Source organism: Octopus bimaculoides, chromosome 5, assembly GCF_046866305.1.
Source record: "Octopus bimaculoides isolate indiv1 chromosome 5, ASM4686630v1, whole genome shotgun sequence".
Taxonomy (NCBI): Eukaryota; Metazoa; Mollusca; class Cephalopoda; order Octopoda; family Octopodidae; genus Octopus; species Octopus bimaculoides.
This window is the reverse complement of record NC_142932.1, coordinates 114,439,526-114,458,622: the sequence shown is the minus strand read 5'-3', so window position 1 is coordinate 114,458,622 and position 19,097 is coordinate 114,439,526. Positions and strand designations below refer to the sequence as shown.

The following is a 19,097-nucleotide window of genomic DNA, read 5'->3' as shown; positions in this document are numbered from 1 at the left end:
TGAAATAGATACAACAGAATGGGAATGGCTGTCCTGGAGAGAATGGTTTCAAACATCCATCTCACTGTGCAATGCAGTTAATTTGGAAGGAAAGAGAAAGAGAGAGAGTGGGGTGGAGAGTGACACAGGCAGACAGACAGACACAGAGAGAAAGAGAGAGAGAGAGAGAGGGAGAAAGAAAAAGACAGACAAAGATAGAGAGACAGACAGCCAGAAAGAGAGACAGAGAGAGAGAGAATGAGTAGCAGACATACACACACATAAGTAGTCACTCACAGATACACACATGTAACATAAGTATATTTCTCTCTCTCTCCCTCCCTCACTCTCTCTCTCTCTCTCTCTCTCTCTCTCTCTCTTTATCTGTCTATCTATCTATCTATCTATCTATCTATCTATCTATCTATCTATCTATCTATCTACATACATACATACATACATAAATATAGCGAAACAGGAAGTTGGAAATATTTTTTTGGTATTATTTATTCACCATTACACATGTTTCATTTGTTTCCTGTTTCGATATTTCAGCTCTTATGTGTGTGTGTGAATGAGCATTTATAAATAATTATGCATATAGGCGTAGGAGTGGCTGTGTGGTAAGTAGCTAGCTTACCAACCACATGGTCCCGGGTTCAGTCCCACTGCGTGGCATCTTGGGCAAGTGTCTTCTACTATAGCCTCGGGCCAACCAAAGCCTTGTGAGTGGATTTGGTAGACGGAAACTGAAAGAAGCCCGTCGTATATATGTATATATATATATGTATGTGTGTGTGTATGTTTGTATGTGTGTGTTTGTTCCCCCAACATCGCTTGACAACCGATGTTGGTGTGTTTATGTCCCCGTAACTTAGCGGTTCGGCAAGAGAGACCGATAGAATAAGTACTAGGCTTCCAAAGAATAAGTCCTGGTGTCGATTTGCTCGACTAAAAGCCGGTGCTCCAGCATGGCCACAGTCAAAAGACTGAAACAAGTAAAAGAGTAAAAGAGAATATGAGCATAAATACACACACACACATATATACACATATATACATATATATATATATATATATATACACACATATATGTATATATATATATATATCTTGAGAGAAAAGCTGAACATTAGAAGCATCAGTTGTGGCGTGCAAGAGAGACGATTGCGCTGGTATGGACATGTGGTGAGAATGGATGAGGATAGCTGCGTGAAAAAGTGCCACACCCTAACAGTTGAGGGAACCCGTGGAAGAGGTAGGCCCAGGAAGACCTGGGCTGAGGTGGTGAGGCAAGACCTTCGTACATTGGGCCTCACCGAGGCGATGACTACTGACCGAGACCTTTGGAAATGTGCTGTGCGTGAGAAGACCCGGCAAGCCAAGTAAGATCGTTGCCAGTGCCCCTGGACTGGTTCTTGTGCGGGTGGCACATGAGATGCACCATTTTGAGCGTGGCCGTTGCCAGTACCGCCTGACTGGCTCCCGTAGGATTTTCGAGCGAGATCGTTGCCAGTGCCCCTGGACTGGCTTGTGCGGGTGGCACATAAAAGACACCATTTCGAGAGTGGCCGTTTTCGTGCGGGTGACACGTAAAAGCACCCACTACACTCTCTGAGTGGTTGGCGTTAGGAAGGGCATCCAGCTGTAGAAACTCTGCCAAATTAGACTGGAGCCTGGTGTTGCCATCCGGTTTCACCAGTCCTCAGTCAAATCATCCAACCCATGCTAGCATGGAAAGCGGACGTTAAACGATGATGATGATATATATATATATATATATATATATATTATATACATATATATTTATATATATATATATATAAATACATACATATATATATATATATATATATATATATATATATATATATATAGTATATATATGTATATATATATATGTATATATATATATATATATATATATATATATATATATATATATATATATACATACATACATATATATTTATATGTATATATGAATACATACATACATACACACACACACACTTATATATGGATGGATATACATATAATATTTCTTATTTAAATACACCAACCACTACATACATACATGTGTGTGTATGTATGTATACATATATAAATATATGTGTGTGTATATATGTATGTATTTATATACACACACACATACATACTTGTAGTCTGCGCTGTAACATAGAAATACTCTGGTAGGTAGCTGTGCTGGTTGATTCCGTTTCTATTTTAAATACTCACAAAATGTAAGCTTACGTGACTTATTGGAGAGTTGACCCAAATATGTATAGATATGTTCACAGAATAACATGTTGCAAATGATTGTGGAAAAGAAAGAGATTCCTTGATTTTGTTGCACAAGGAATAAAAAATGCAAATCATTTTATATAATGCATATAATACAACTAGTTATTTGTAAATGAGCAATACATGTGTATATATAGAAATGGGTGTGTACATACATTCATACACACAAGCATACACACACGCATACATACATATACATACATACATACATACATATATATATATATATATATATATATATATATATATATATATATATACATACATATATATATATATATATATATATATCTATATATATATATATATATATATATATATATATATACATACATATATATATATATATATATATATATATATATATATATATATATATATATATATATATATATATATATATATACATACATACATATATATATATATATATATATATATATATATATATATATGTATATAGGCTGTGTGGTAAGTAGCTTGCTTACCAACCACATGGTTCCGGGTTCAGTCCCACTGTGTGGCACCTTGGGCAAATGTCTTCTGCTATAACCTCGGGATGACCAAAGCCTTGTGAGTGGATTTGGTAGACGGAAACTGAAAGAAGCCCGTCACATATATATATATATATATATATATATATATATGTATATGTTTGTGTGTCCATGTTTGTGCCCCCAACATCGCTTGACAACCAATGCTGGTGTGTTTATGTCCCTGTCACTTAGTGGTTCAGCAAGAGAGACCGATAGAATAAGTACTAGGCTTCCAAAGAATAAGTCCTGGTGTCGATTTGCTTGACTAAAGGCGGTGCTCCAGCATGGCCGCAGTCAAATGACTGAAACAAATATTAAAAAAATGAATATATATATATCATGATCATCATCATCATTATTTAATGTCTGCTTTCCATGCTGGTATGGGTTGAATAGTTTGACCAGGGCTGGTAAGGCTGAGGGGCACGGTTACTATGGCTGGATGCCCTTCCTAATGCCAACTACTCTGAGAGTGTAATGGGTGCTTTTACGTGCCACTGGCACAGGTGCCAATTGCATGATACCAGTATCCATCAGAACACACACACGCACATATACATATATATACATACAGGTGTGGAAGCAAGGTCTAGAATTGAAGGGCCTTAGAGTCAACCTAGCTAAAACCAAAATCCTAATAAGTAGGAAGGTAGATAAAACACAAACCCCTTCAGGTAGATGGCCCTGCTCAGTATGTAGAAAAGGAGTAGGTAGTAACTCTATAAGATGTACCCGGTGCAAGCTATGGACACATAAGAGGTGCAGCAACATCAAAGGCAGGTTAACTAGCAAGTTAGTTTTTGTTTGTGGCAGATGTTCAGGTGCAATAAAGACTGTAAACAAACAGGAAACAACTTCTATCTCATTCCAGGGTGAAAAACTAGAGGTAGTCGATAGCTTCTGCTATCTGGGCGACCAAGTTAGTAGTGGGGGTGGGTGCACTGAAAGTGTAGCTGCTAGAATAAGAATAGCCTGGGCAAAGTTTAGAGAGCTCTTACCCCTGCTGGCGACAAAGGGACTCTCACTCAGAGTAAAAGGCAGACTGTATGACGCATGCGTACGAACAGCCATGCTACATGGCAGTGAAACATGGGCTGTAACTGCTGAGGACATACGTAAGCTCGCAAGGAATGAAGCCAGTATGCTCCGTTGGATGTGTAATGTCAATGTGAATACCCGTCAGAGTGTAAGTATCTTGAGAGAAAAGCTGAACTTTAGAAGCATCAGTTGTGGTGTGCAAGAGAGACGATTGCGCTGGTATGGACATGTGGTGAGAATGGATGAGGATAGCTGCGTGAAAAAGTGCCACACCCCCCTAACAGTTGAGGGAACCCGTGGAAGAGGTAGGCCCAGGAAGACCTGGGCTGAGGTAGTGAGGCAAGACCTTCATACATTGGGCCTCATCGAGGCGATGACTACTGACCGAGACCTTTGGAAATGTGCCGTGCGTGAGAAGACCCGGCAAGCCAAGTAAGATCGTTGCCAGTGCCCCTGGACTGGCTCTTGTGCGGGTGGCACATGAGATGCACCATTTTGAGCGTGGCCGTTGCCAGTACCGCCTGACTGGCTCCCGTAGGATTTTCGAGTGAGATCGTTGCCAGTGCCCCTGGACTGGCTTGTGCGGGTGGCACATAAAAGACACCATTTCGAGCGTGGCCGTTTTCGTGCGGGTGACACGTAAAAGCACCCACTACACTCTCTGAGTGGTTGGCGTTAGGAAGGGCATCCAGCTGTAGAAACTCTGCCAAATTAGATTGGAGCCTGGTGTTGCCATCCGGTTTCACCAGTCCTCAGTCAAATCGTCCAACCCATGCTAGCATGGAAAGCGGACGTTAAACGATGATGATGATGATGATGATGATATGTGTGTGTGTGTGTGTGTGTGTGTTAAATAAAATATCAAGGTCAAGGCAATGTGATATTTATAGGACATTTATAAATAGAAAGGTGGTCTTACAGCCATTGGCATAGCTACTGTGTGTGCTGCCCAGGGCGGCCCTTCTGTTTGCTGCCCCTGGACCCCACAAAAAACACATATTGCCTGCAGCAGACCCAAAAGTGGTGCCCCCTTTAAAAGTGCCACCTGGGGCGAATCACCCGGGGCGGACCACTCAGAGCGAACCTCCCGGGGCAGACCTCCAGGCCAGACTACCCAGGGGAGACTGCCCCTACTGTCCCCACTCCCAGCTACACTAGTGCTTACAGCTGTTTCAGGGAAATAAATAATATTCCATCATCAGAGACAAGAAATATGGGAACACTCATATTTCCCTTTATACTTTCTGTATTAGATCTAATTTCTTGTATATTTTTCCCTTTCCAAAATAACTTCTTATAAAATTAACTCATATATGGAAGTGCATCCAGCAGTAGAAACTTTACCAAAGCAGACACTGGAGCATAATGCAGACACTGGATCCTTGTCAAACCTTGCCAGCATGGAAGATGGACATTAAATGATGATGATGATGACAATGACGATGATGAAGGTGGTGGTGGTGGTGGTGTTGATGATACTTAATAACCTATAAGTTTCCATTTGCCAAATCCAATCACATGGTTTTAATTGGGTTGGGGCTATAGTAGAAAAAAACTTTCCCAAAGTGCCATCAAATGGGACTGAACCTGAAACCATGCATTTGGAAAGTGAATTTCTTACGTACATAGTAGTTAGCGACTTTGGGATCAAGGCAAAATGGGTGCCCAGAATTAGACAGGCTTGGAGAAGAAGGGTGTGGAAGCTTAAAGACCCTGCAAACGGACAGAGACTTAGAGACAAGTTACTTGAAGCATTTAACGAAATAGAAGGGGATATAGCATCATACAACGTGGAAGACAATTGGAGATTTCTGCGGGACAACCTGTTGAAAGCCACCGACCAGATTTGTGGGTGGTGTAAGGTCCCCTCCCAACCCAGAGTAACGTGGTGGTGGAACAAGGAGGTAGACAGGGCTATTAGACAAAAGAAACAAGCTTGGAAGGACTGGAAGAACGGTGGTAGCAGGGAATTGTACCAATGTGCCAGAAGGGAGGCTAGGCGACAGGTTTATTTAGCCAGAGGGGAAGCAGATAAGGAAAGATTTGCCAATGTTCTGCGCCGTGAGGACCAAAGACTCGAGGTATTTCGGGTTGCAAGACAGTGTAGGAGAGAGAATAGTGATGTTGTAGGAGAGAAATGTGTTCGCATGGATGATGGTACGCTTGCATTAAATGAGGATGCAAAGAAAGAGGTCTGGAGATGCCACTACGATAGATTGCTTAATAAAGAGAATGAATGGGAGAAAGAGAGCCTGCCTTATGTCGACCCAATAGAGGGACCAGCTATCCGAGTTGATAGTACCAGGGTAGATAAAGCAATTAAGAGTATGAAGACCGGGAAAGCCCCCGGCCCATCAGGAATCACTGCAGAGATGCTCAAAATATCTGGCAGTGTTGGCTATAGCCTAGTCACCCGTATTACGAACCAGGTGATACACGAAGGAGTCATACCCTATGACTGGTGTAGCAGCATCATAGTCAACTGCTACAAAGGTAAAGGGGACGCTTTAGATACAAATAATTACAGAGGCATCAAGCTGTTAGATCAGGTTATGAAAGTTACAGAGAGGGTCATAGCCCAACTAATTAGGGAGCGAATCAATTTAGATGAGATGCAGTTTGGGTTCGTGCCAGGTAAAAGCACTACTGATGCCTTATTTCTAGTGAGACAGTTGCAAGAGAAATACCTAGCCAAGGATAAACCTCTGTACCTGGCTTTCGTTGACATGGAGAAAGCCTTTGACAGGGTCCCCCGATCCCTTATCTGGTGGTCAATGAGGAAACTTGGGATAGAAGAATGGCTAGTGAGAGCTGTGCGAGCCATGTACAGAGATGCGGCCAGTAAGGTGAGGGTTGGAAATGAGTACAGCAATGAATTCCGGGTAGAGGTAGGGGTCCACCAAGGTTCCGTCCTCAGCCCCCTATTATTTACCATAGTCCTCCAGGCAATCACAGAGGAGTTCAAGACAGGTTGCCCCTGGGAGCTCCTCTATGCTGATGACCTTGCCCTAATTGCGGAGTCACTATCAGAACTAGAGGAGAAGTTTCAGGTGTGGAAGCAAGGTCTAGAATTGAAGGGCCTTAGAGTCAACCTAGCTAAAACCAAAATCCTAATAAGTAGGAAGGTAGATAAAACACAAACCCCTTCAGGTAGATGGCCCTGCTCAGTATGTAGAAAAGGAGTAGGTAGTAACTCTATAAGATGTACCCGGTGCAAGCTATGGACACATAAGAGGTGCAGCAACATCAAAGGCAGGTTAACTAGCAAGTTAGTTTTTGTTTGTGGCAGATGTTCAGGTGCAATAAAGACTGCAAACAAACAGGAAACAACTTCTATCTCATTCCAGGGTGAAAAACTAGAGGTAGTCGATAGCTTCCGCTATCTGGGCGACCAAGTTAGTAGTGGGGGTGGGTGCGCTGAAAGTGTAGCTGCTAGAATAAGAATAGCCTGGGCAAAGTTTAGAGAGCTCTTACCCCTGCTGGCGACAAAGGGACTCTCACTCAGAGTAAAAGGCAAACTGTATGACGCATGCGTACGAACAACCATGCTACATGGCAGTGAAACATGGGCTGTAACTGCTGAGGACATACGTAAGCTCGCAAGGAATGAAGCCAGTATGCTCCGTTGGATGTGTAATGTCAATGTGAATACCCGTCAGAGTGTAAGTATCTTGAGAGAAAAGCTGAACATTAGAAGCATCAGTTGTGGCGTGCAAGAGAGACGATTGCGCTGGTATGGACATGTGGTGAGAATGGAGGAGGATAGCTGCGTGAAAAAGTGCCACACCCTAACAGTTGAGGGAACCCGTGGAAGAGGTAGGCCCAGGAAGACCTGGGCTGAGGTGGTGAGGCAAGACCTTCGTACATTGGGCCTCACCGAGGCGATGACTACGGACCGAGACCTTTGGAAATGGGCTGTGCGTGAGAAGACCCGGCAAGCCAAGTAAGATCGTTGCCAGTGCCCCTGGACTGGTTCTTGTGCGGGTGGCACATGAGATGCACCATTTTGAGCGTGGCCGTTGCCAGTACCGCCTGACTGGCTCCTGTAGGATTTTCGAGCGAGATCGTTGCCAGTGCCCCTGGACTGGCTTGTGCGGGTGGCACATAAAAGACACCATTTCGAGCGTGGCCGTTTTCGTGCGGGTGACACGTAAAAGCACCCACTACACTCTCTGAGTGGTTGGCGTTAGGAAGGGCATCCAGCTGTAGAAACTCTGCCAAATCAGACTGGAGCCTGGTGTTGCCATCCGGTTTCACCAGTCCTCAGTCAAATCGTCCAACCCATGCTAGCATGGAAAGCGGACGTTAAACGATGATGATGATGATGATGATAACCACCCGTGTGTGTAGAACCACATTATCTAAAATGTTCTTTTATCTTATTTAAAAGAAGAAAATATGATTTCAGGAAGATTTAGTTACTATTTCTAATGGACCAAGCAGAGGCTTCTTTACTGATTGTATGAGGTGTAGTGTGTGAGATTAGGAGAGAATACCTACTACCAGTGGAGCCAACTGCATTATCAGCAATAAACCTTCACTGAAGTATGGTGAATAAAGCTATTGAGAAAATGAGAACAAGAGTGGCTAGTGAGTTGCTTAGAGGATTAGGTTATATAGGAACTATACTAGTTATTAATTTAATTAATTATTTAAGTCAGTATTATCATAGACTGCTTCAACTCCAAAAGGATTGCACTGGAAAGAGAATTTTTTTAAAGGCTTCAAACTGATAGAACTAGGTTGCAAAAGCTGTTGAGAGAATTTTAAAGTATGTGCAAGTGAATAAGCAGTTTGGATTTGTGCCAACATGCATATACAGAGATGCCAAGTTTCTAGTAACTCCACTACAAGCAAAGTTATTTGCTAAGAAAAAAATTATTTTATTTTTCTATCATTGATGCTGAGAATGTAGCCTGATGGCTGACGAGAAGATCAAGAGAGGATTAATGGCTTGTTAGAGCTGTTTAAACAGTGAATTAGTAAAGAAACTTAGCACATAAATAGGTGCTCATTAAACTTTTGTTTCTCATTCTGTTTTATTTATTATAATTCTTATTTCTTTATTGCCCACAAGAGGGGACAAACAAGGACAGACAAAGTAATTAAGTCGATTACATCGACCCCAGTGTGTAACTGGTACTTAATTTATCGACCCCGAAAGGATGAAAGGCAAAGTCGACCTCGGCGGAGTTTGAACTCAGAACGTAACGGCAGAAGAAATACTGCTAAGCATTTCGCCCGCCGTGCTAACGTTTCTGCCAGCTCGCTGCCTTATTATAATTCTTTTAACCCTTTAACATTTGCCCAAATGTTCTACCTATTTTATGTTCAATTCTGCCATATCTTGCCTATCACACTAACCCTGCAATATCATTCTTTAATTTACAACATAACGCATGATTAAATTAAAGCAATGTGAATAAATAAGCATTACCTCTGACAGAATAATCCAAATGCTAAGGGGTTAAAGGTGATGAACTAGCAGAATCATTAGGGTACGGGACAAAATGCCTTGGGTAGTTGTTCCAGCCCTTAACATTCCAACTTCAAATCCTGCCGTGATCAACTTTGCCTCTCATCCTACTAATTAATTAATGGGGTTTTCCAGCTCATTCTGAACCAAGCCTGAAAGATGATGTCCTTCAAACTGTCTGAAATTTTTCATAAGCAAAGTAATCCTTATACCCAGTCAATCCTGAAAATTTCAGCTCCTAACTTATGTGTATGGTTCTGATTTTATGGGTACATGAATCCTCGCAAAATGTGTTGACTTATTTCAGTTGAAAACCTGAGATTCAGTCTATAAGCAGATGCAGTTTATGAAAAACAATGGTATAGGAAGATATTTCCGCTGAAAATCAAGGCGTAGGAGTGGCTGTGTGGTAAGCAGCTTGCTTACCAACCACATGGCTCTGGGTTCAGTCCCACTGCATGGCACCTTGGGCAAGTGTCTTCTACTATAGCCTTGGGCCGACCAAAGCCTTGTGAGTGGATTTGGTAGACGGAAACTGAAAGAAGCCCGTCGTATATATGTATACATATATGTGTGTGTGTGTGTGTTTGTGTGTCTGTGTTTGTCCCCCTAGCATTACTTGATAACTGATGCTGGTGTGTTTATGTCCCCGTCACTTAGCGGTTCGGCAAAAGAGACCGATAGAATAAGTACTAGGCTTAGTACGGGGTCGATTTGCTCGACTAAAGGTGGTGCTCCAGCATGGCTGCAGTCAAATGACTGAAACAAGTAAAAGAGTAAAAGACTAACCACTGATGTAGAAAATTTTAAACAGTAAGTGTGTATCATACTTACAGTCTCAGTGGCAGTCCCAGGTAGATTCGTACCAAAAGGGTTAAAATCAAGCAGGTGAACTCTTAGTTACAATGGACACAGAGTCTGTCAACTTGAATGATTTCAAAAGTACAAATTCCAGCAACTATTCAGAATATTTAGAAACAAGAACATCTCACAGTTTCCAAATTACAAATATAATGAATGGTTGATTTGTATCTTCCTATCACATATAGAACTGTTTTGAACTTTACCAAAAAGAACCACACTATTAAAACAATATTTGTTTAGATTATCTAAATGCTGGAAAAAATAGCTCTTATCAGTTTGATAAAAGAAATGTACTAGCATTAAGATAATCTGAATAAACATTGTTTTTGTTAATGCAATTGTTTTTTTTGTTTTTTGTTTTTTTGTTTTTGTTGAAGTACAAAACAATTCTATCTCTGGTTTAGAGATTTAGCCTGGTCAAGAACCAGTTTTTAATCTTTCTCTTGACTAGGAAGCAATTGTGATAATTTTGACTCATGAATCACAATTAGACAATGAAAAATCAAAAACTCTCATTAAAGAATAATGACTTTGAGAGAAAAAAAAAACAAAAAAAACTATAAACATTCATCTAAATCTTCCTCCTCCTCCTCATCATCATCGTTCTCGCCACCACTACCACCACCTTCATCATCATGTTTTTTAATATTCATCATCTATACCAGCATGGGTTGGAAGGCTTAACAAGATCCAATGCTGTCCGAGGACTGTATTGTGTAACAGTGTCTGCTTTGGTATAGTTTCTACAACTGGATGCCTTTCCTGTATACAATGCTAGATTAAGAGTCATATACAGGGTGCATAATGAATTTGAGGACAGTTATATACTTACACAAAAATAACTCCTAGAAACAGACAATAATGACTTTTTACTGAAAAAGATTTCGAGGATAAGAATAAACATATTGTTTCATCATTTTATTCAATAAAATCTCCTTCAGCTTCAATAATGGCTTCTATGTGAGGTCTGAATCGCCTACATGTTAGGATCAAGTGGTCTGTGTTCATATTGGATATTACTCTGGAGGATTTTAGGGATTCTTTGGTGTAATGAGGATGCTCATTAACCTCTTTCTCAAGTATGCTCCATATATAGTAGTCCAATGGATTGAGATCTAGGGAGCTAGGAGGCCAATTGTTAGAGGTTATGTGGTCATGAAAATTTTCCATCCTTGATTTGTGTGTTGCTGTAGCCTTGTATGATGGTGCTGAGTCTTGTTGAAACACAGGTCTTCCATTGCATATATTATCGATCCATGGCTTAACCACTGTGTTCAGAACATCTATGTAGGCAGCAGAGTTTACTCGAAGGCATTATGGAAAGAAGTGAGGAGGCATCACATGTCCTTCATTGCTGACAGCCCCCAAAACCATGACAGTTGCAGGAAATTTTGTATGCGTTACTTTGAGAACTTCCAAAGGGTCTGTACATAGCCAACTGTCATTTCTTCTGTTTACTTTCTGATCTTCATCAAAGTTTTTCACATCTGAGAGGAACCAAATGGCATCTTTCTCTGCTGGGGTTTTAAGTTTGTTCAAGACTCTTTTAGATCTCATTAAGGAATTTCCCTTCACTGCTTCTGACATGAAATGACCTTTTCTCATTGCATAAGATTTGTACCTGATGTCTTTGCGGACAACATTTCAGATTGTTCCTTCTGTCACATGGTGTTCTTTTGTAATTGACCTCATGGATCTTCTGGGATTGTCATCAATGGTCTGCATAACTTGTTGAATAGATTCTTGGTGTGCTAATAGTATCAGTGCGTCTACAATGTTTCTTACATTTTGATACTGGCGATACATTTCCGTCTTTATCCTCTGACACCTTGCAAATTTCGTAGACGAAGGATCTAGCAAAATCATATTATTTCTAAATTGCTATGTTCAACCTTTGTAGTCACAATGACTGCATGCCTCTTCGTTTCTTGCGTAATCATAGGATATGCCATTGATAATTCTGAAATATAGAAAATATTAAGTTGGTAAATATGCTGCTATAGTCAAATTAACATATGCCCACAAATACCTTACGCACCCTGTATATGTAATACAAAATATAAACAAAAATAAACCATAAAATAAAATTTAATTTTTCAAAATGAAACAAAACTAATTCTAAGATGGAAAATAATGTTTCTTTTTGCACACTTCCACTTTATATTTGAAAAGCTTTTTCCTACTTTTTTTTCTACTCACAAAATCTTTGATCAGATCCTCACTGTGACACTATGAACACTTCGAAATTATATTTCTGATCATACAAACATCATCATCATTGTTTAACACCCGCTTTCCATGCTGGCATGGGGTGGACAGTTTGACTGAAAACTGGTAAGCCAGGATGCTGTGCCATGTTCCAGTCTGATTTGGGATGGTTTCTGTGGCTGGATGCCCTTCCTGATGCCAAACACTCCAAGAGTGTAATTGCTGTTTTTTACATGCTACTGACACAGGTGCCATTGACGTGATACCAGCATCAGCCACGACTACGCTCTCACTTGGATTGACAGGTCTACACAAGCACGGTATAATGCCAAAGGTCTCAATCACCTGTCACTACCTCAGTCAGGCCCATCACTCAAACAGTTCTTTTTATGTGCCACTGGCACAGGTACTAGTCAGAAGACACTGGCATTGGCCATGATTTCAGTTTTACATGGCTGGACAGGTCTTCTCAAGAACAAGTTTAAAGTGATTTCTTTTGTGCCATAAACCATTTACTATTTCAATGGTGCACCTGCATCCCTTGATGTGCTAATCATGTGTTTATTTTGCTTATAGGTTAATCCACTGCTGCCTATACACCAACCATATAGTGCATTGAGTGCCTTTTCAGTGGCACAAGAGAGGTTGTCACGCAGGTCAGAAGTTTAAGATTCCTTTTGACTGAGTGAGGCCATAATAGAGACAAGCAGCTTTGTGCTAAGAGAGGAGAAGTTAGAGTATAAAAAAGGGTCCAGAGCAGAAGAGGTTTGTTGTAGAGGAGCTAAATGGTTACTCACATTATAGAAGAAAGGGTTGAAGTAACTAATGTGGTGAAGGAAAGAGAGATAGAATAGTAGTGATGAAGTTTGAGGATGGACCCTAATAAACAAGAAAGTGAGTGGAGAAAAAAGGGCCAGGAGGTTGCAAGAGTGTATGGTGAGAGTGGTGGATGGTTAAAGATAGGGAATAGATGAGGGGGGTGAATATAAAACTAGCACTCCACCAGTTATGATAAGTGTTTCAGTTGATCTGATCAATGAAACAGCCTGCTCATGAAATTAATGTGCAAGTGGCTGAGCACTCCACAGACACATGTACCCTTTATGTATTTCTAAGGGAAATTCAGCATGGTATAGAATGTGTTAAGATGATCCTGGTTGTACCTAGTCATTCTTTTGACTACCTACCATATCAATTAGGTTTGCTTTATCACAACTAGTGAGGTTACACAACAATATACCTGGAAGAATTGATTTAATTGGCTGCAATATGAAAAAATTCCTAAAAGAGCTGAATCCAAGTGTTTTTATGAGTCTGTCAAGAAGTTCTAGGATATTCCATAAATCTTTTATGTGTAATGGGTGCAGAAGTGGCTGTGTGGTAAGTAGCTTGATTACCAACCACATGGTTCCGGGTTCAGTCCCACTGCGTGGCACCTTGGGCAAGTGTCTTCTACTATAGTCTCAGGCCGACCAAAGCCTTGTGAGTGGATTTGGTAGACAGAAACTGGAAGAAGCCCGTCGTATATATATATGTGTGTGTGTGTGTGTGTGTGTGTTTGTCCCCCCCCCCCAGCATTGCTTGACAACCGATGCTGGTGTGTTTACGTCCCCGTAACTTAGCGGTTCGGCAAAAGAGACCGATAGAATAAGTACTAGGCTTACAAAGAATAAGCTCTAGGGTCGATTAGCTCGACTATAAAGGTGGTGCTCCAGCATGGCCGCAGTCAAATGACAGGAACAAGTAAAAGAGTAAACATTAAACATTCCTTTTTCACTATCACTGCTATCACAAAATGATGTCACAGATGGTTGGCTGGATATTACTAAATATAGTATTTATTATTCAACAGTGGTAATTATCTTTAGTTAATAATACTAAATATAAAGGTGACAAGCAGACAGAATCATCAGTGTCATCATAATCATTTAACGTCCGCTTTCCATGCTGGCATGGGTTGGACAGTTTGAGTGAAAACTGGTAAGCTAGTGAACTGCACCAGGTTCCAATCTGATTTGGCATGGTTTCTACAGTTGGATGCCCTTCCCAAAGCCAACCACCCTAAGAGTGTAATGGGTACTTTTTATGTGCCACCAGCATGGGTACCATTGATGTGACACTAGCCACAACTACGATCTCACTTGGCTTGTATATCACCAAAAGTCTTGGCCCAACATTTAAATATCATGCTTCACCACCTTGTCCCATGTCTTTCTGGGTCTACCTCTTCCACAGGTCCCTTCCACTGTTAGAGATCAGCACTTCTTTATACAGCTGTCCTCATCCATATGCATCACATAACCACACCAACACAGTTGTCTCTCTTGCACACCACATCTGATTCCTCTTATGCCCAAACTTGTCTCTCAAGACACTTACACAGTCATGTATGCACACTGACATTACACACCCAACAAAGCATATTAGCTTCATTTTTTACAAGCCTACTCATGTCCTCAGCGGTCACAACCCATGTCTCACTGCTGTGTAACATGGCTGTTTGCACATAGGCATCATACAGTCTGCCTTTCGCTCTAAAAGAGAGGCTTTTGAGATAAAATGCTTTTCTTCCACTTCTAAGTTCATATTCTGCCAAGGTTGGCTTTGGTTTTCATTCTTTTGGGGTTGATAAAATAAATACCAGTTGAGCATTGGGGTTGATGTAATTTGAAGCCTTGTACCTTTAGAAGAAAGAGTATTACCAAATATAGTAAAATTATTTGCCAGCTGTTTTGGTTTTGGATCTTAAAAATTCCAGGTTCGAATTCATGGAAGCCTGCTACAACACTTTAAAATAATATTCTAAATGGCTGGTTTTATAGCTAAAGTTTCATGAAAATATTTTAGCTTGCCTTTTGAGAATTTAGCGAGATTCTATCTCTTTCCTAGTATTATAAAACCTTGTGAATTTTAGAACGCCTACTGGTAGAGATGGACTATATGTAATCTGAACCTTTCCACCCCTTATTTATTAATTTTTTTTACGGAATCCCACGTTTTAGGCTATGGAGATTCCGATTCTGAAAAAAAAATGTTTGAAAAATTTCAATTCCCCCCCCCCCACCAAGCAGGCTATTTACATGCTAGAAATAACAGCCAAATCTCACAAAACTAGTGTTAGGGTTAGGTTTAGGGTTAGGGTTAGGGTCAGGGTTAGGATTAGGGTTAGGGTCAGGGTTACGGTCAGGGTTAGGGTTAGGGTTAGGGTTAGGTTTACCCTGTGGATCTATATAAAAACCGGGGGGGGGGGGGTCGAAATTTTGAAATTGAGATTTTTGAAATTTTTTTTTTCAGAATCGGATTCTCCATGGTCTGAAACATAGGATTCCGTAAAAAAAAAAAAAAATTTAAAAGGGGGGGGTATACCCAGATTACATATACTCCATCTCCACCCGCCTACTCTTCCATATTATTTATTGCTCCACATAAAAGCACGTACTGAAATCCACTTGAAATTTTCAGGATAATGGAAACAAAATGACGGGACCCGTATTGTATAGTAGTGCCCAAATCTACACGTAAACGCTACAGCATGGGGGTTGTTGCCTAGACAAGGGTTAGCCACCCCTCCAAAAAGCATACGTTTGAAAGTTGATAAGAATTATTTCAGATATCAAAATATAATAATTACGATAACATGCTTAAAAAAAAACAGTAATTTTTAACCCTTGGTAACTGATACACTTACGATAAACGATATATTTACAATAACCTCAATGTTTTGTCTCCTTGTTTATTCCAATGTCAGCTTTCATCAAATTGATCTATGATCTGTGGCCATTTATACATGATATATTTACGAGTATATTATTATATGTCGGATCTTGTTAAATTACATCCAACCACTTTAAGTGTTTCAAATTTCCACCAGATTTTTCTACACTGTCGTAACTTCTTTATTTCTTGAAAGAAATGAATAGTTTTTATCAGCAGCATGCACATTTTCACCAGATATTTTAGAAAATATTCTGCTAAAAAATTTGAAATAATTTAAGTGATTAGAAAAAATTTAACAAGATCCATGAAATCTTTTTTTTTTTTTTTTTTTTTTTAAAGTGAAGTGTGATTGAGAGAAATTTGGTTGCTATTTCTAGCAGGACAGTGAACACACGGAGGATTTCTTATTGATTCTGTAACCCCGACAACTACTGCCTCACGCTTGTTACTGTGATCACATGTCATCTGTCATGTGACATGCCTATTTCCAAATTTAGATTTGTTTTCACTTTCTCTCTCTACAATGTATGCAGAGTCTGCATAATTACAAGGGAAAGTGGAGTAGCCCTTTGCACCTGTGACGTCATCTAGAAACACTGTCTTATGACACCAAACTGTCTTTCCCGCCAAAATGTAAACCGACGTAGGAGAAAACAGCTAAGTGGATTGAGCCTGTTTTGATTGGTTATAAGTGTCTAATCGATAATTGCTCAGCAACTGCTCTGAGCAAATTAATAAAAACAGGGGAAACTTTCCTGGATTGACCTGGCTCTAAACGACAGCTACTGCCACTTTTGCTGCTGCTGCTGCTGCTACTACTACTACTACTACTACTACTATTTCAGCTGCTGCTGTTGCTGCTACTACTACTACTACTATTACTACTACTACTACTACCCCACCACCGCGGCCGTCGTTGCTACTACTACTACCACCACCACCTCTCCTGGCACCGCAGCCGTCGTTGCTGCTGCTACTACTACTACTACTACTACTAGCGTTTTCAGGAAGGTCATGAAACCGAGGATAATGTAGTTTTAAATACTAAATCGAAGCAGGATGATCATGTGTCGATTGCTTTTGATTATAGGATTTGCTCAATCAGGATTGATCCTAGGGTTAAACAACAACAACAAACGTACTTAGAACAAAAGTCCCAGAGCCTCCTTAGCAGCATTGGAGGCTCCTGGGCAAATGAATGATGCACAGGGTCGTATTAGGTTTATTTATTGAGAGTAAGTTAAAACTTACGTAGAGCAGAATTGGGCCCCTAGACATAGGAGATCTTAAGGCTAACTGTACCCATGTGTACCTAGTTGTACCTAGTCATTCTGCTCCCACCCCCGAATTTTTTCCTCATAACTGTCTAAAAAATTAATATTTTTTGACGAAATTTTCTGCAAATACCTTTCAGGTGATGTAGATTAGGATTATATCAGAATCTAATGTGAAAAATATTGGTGAGCGTGCACACATACATACTAATACACATTACATTCATATCTATAAGATAAAACTTGAAATTTTGAAAAGAACGTGATGTTAGTCCTTATGTGTATGCGCCCACCTTGTGAAGGCGCAATGGCCCAGTGGTTAGGGCGGCGGACTCGCGGTCATAGGATCGTGGTTTCGATTCCCAGACCAGGCGTTGTGAATGTTTATTGAGCGAAGACACCTAAAGCTCCACGAGGCTCCGGCAGGGGATGGTGCCGAACCCTGCTGTACTCTTTCACCGCACAACTTTCTCTTACTTCCTGTTTCTGTTGTGCCTGTAATTCAAAGGGTCAGCTTTGTCATCTGAATATTCCCGAGAACTACGTTAAGGGTACACGTGTCTGTGGAGTGCTCAGCCAGTTGCACGTTAATTTCACGAGCAGGTTGTTCCGTTGATCGGATCAACTGGAACCCTCGACGGAGTGCCAACAACGTATGCGCCCACCATTCTTTCTTTTTTTTCTTTTCTTCACATTAAATAATGCTATATTTGTAAGCTACACAAAGGTATTTAAAGAAAATTTCATTTTAAAAAATCCGTTTTCTAAGTTATGAGGAAGCAAAGTCATCCCGTGTGAATTTTCCGAAACTCTCCCCTCCGAAAAACATTTTCATAACGAATTCCCATATAATTGTAATTTTCTCCATTTGAAAGATATGTGTAGAACATTTCATAAACGTAACTATTTTTCAGAAAGTTATGAGGAAACAAAGTCGATTTAAATAACCTAAGCATTTCGCTGGTTCTCATGCTACTGACTGTAAAAATGCCATTCAAAACTACGATGCATTATAGAAATTGATTTATGTCATGACTGGTACATTACTTAATCGACCTTAGAAGGATGAAAAGCAAATTGACTTCAATGAAGCGAACAGCCATAACTAAAGATGCCCAGAAAGAAAATGACAGAAAACTGAAAAAAAAGTTACATTTTATTTGAATATTCTTTTCTACTCTAGGCTCAGAGTCCGAAATTTTGAGGGAAGGAGGCCAGTCGATTAGGTCGATCTCAGTACACAACTGGTACTTAATTTATCGACGTTGAAAGGGGGGAAGGCAAAGTCGACCTTGGCGGAATTTGAACTCAGAACGTAAAGACAGACGAAATATCGCTAAGCATTTCGGCCGGCGTGCTAACGATTCTTATTTCTTTACTGCCCACACTGAGGGAACAAACAAGGACAGACAAAGGGATTAAGTCGATTACATCGACTCCAGTGCATAACTGGTACTTATTTAATCGCCATATGTAAAAATGAAAAAGAAAAAAAGAAAGGGACATTATTCGGTTCTTTTAAAGCAAAGTAAGACCACGAGAAAATAGTCATTTATTGAAAATACATGATGTCAACAACCCGAAGGCATACCCACACAAGTGTACACGCTCCCTCATGACTTTGTTTCCTCATAGCTTCCAGAAAAATTGATATTTTTTAATGAAATGTTTCCTCACAAATCAAATATGGGCAAGACTTCT

At 40.3% G+C, this 19,097-nt stretch overlaps 1 protein-coding gene and 1 long non-coding RNA gene across 2 annotated transcripts in view; both read right to left on the bottom strand.

The window, feature by feature from the left end:
- LOC106869676 (ATP-dependent RNA helicase cgh-1) overlaps positions 1–10,427 on the bottom strand; it is a 35,920-nt gene extending 25,493 nt beyond the window's left edge. Inside the window, exon 1 of the mRNA XM_014915498.3 lies at positions 10,168–10,427. The gene's annotated coding sequence lies outside the window, so the exon portion shown is untranslated. The remainder of the gene's footprint in view (positions 1–10,167) is intronic.
- A 652-nt stretch (positions 10,428–11,079) lies between these two features.
- Positions 11,080–17,888, bottom strand: LOC149135701 (uncharacterized). Its single transcript, XR_016242028.1, has 2 exons — positions 16,094–17,888; positions 11,080–12,157 (listed from the first exon to the last, which is right to left on the bottom strand). It is a non-coding gene; the product is annotated as an uncharacterized LOC149135701 (long non-coding RNA).
- Between the last annotated feature and the right edge of the window lie 1,209 nt (positions 17,889–19,097).